Below are 271 nucleotides of genomic sequence, written 5' to 3'. Positions count from 1 at the left end.
GCCGGGCGCCGGCCCCGCCGCCTCCCAGCCTCGGAGCCCCGCCGCTCAGGCCCGGGGGTGGGGGGGCCGGGCTGAGCGGAAGCCCTGGCCGCAGGGCAGGTAGTCGCCACCTGAACAGGAAGGAAGGGAGGATGTGCGGGCGGGAGGGGAGGGCCCTCTCCGGGGCAGAGCAGGACTGCACCCCGCTTCCTGGGGAAATCCTGGGGAGACGGGCGCAGGAGGAGTGAGCCCGCGGGTTCTGGCCCAGCCCGGGCTCCCGCGGCCCCGGCTC

Source organism: Myotis davidii, unplaced genomic scaffold (assembly GCF_000327345.1).
Source record: "Myotis davidii unplaced genomic scaffold, ASM32734v1 scaffold1121, whole genome shotgun sequence".
Taxonomy (NCBI): Eukaryota; Metazoa; Chordata; class Mammalia; order Chiroptera; family Vespertilionidae; genus Myotis; species Myotis davidii.
The sequence above is the reverse complement of the archived record's forward strand: the minus strand, read 5'-3'. Positions refer to the sequence as shown.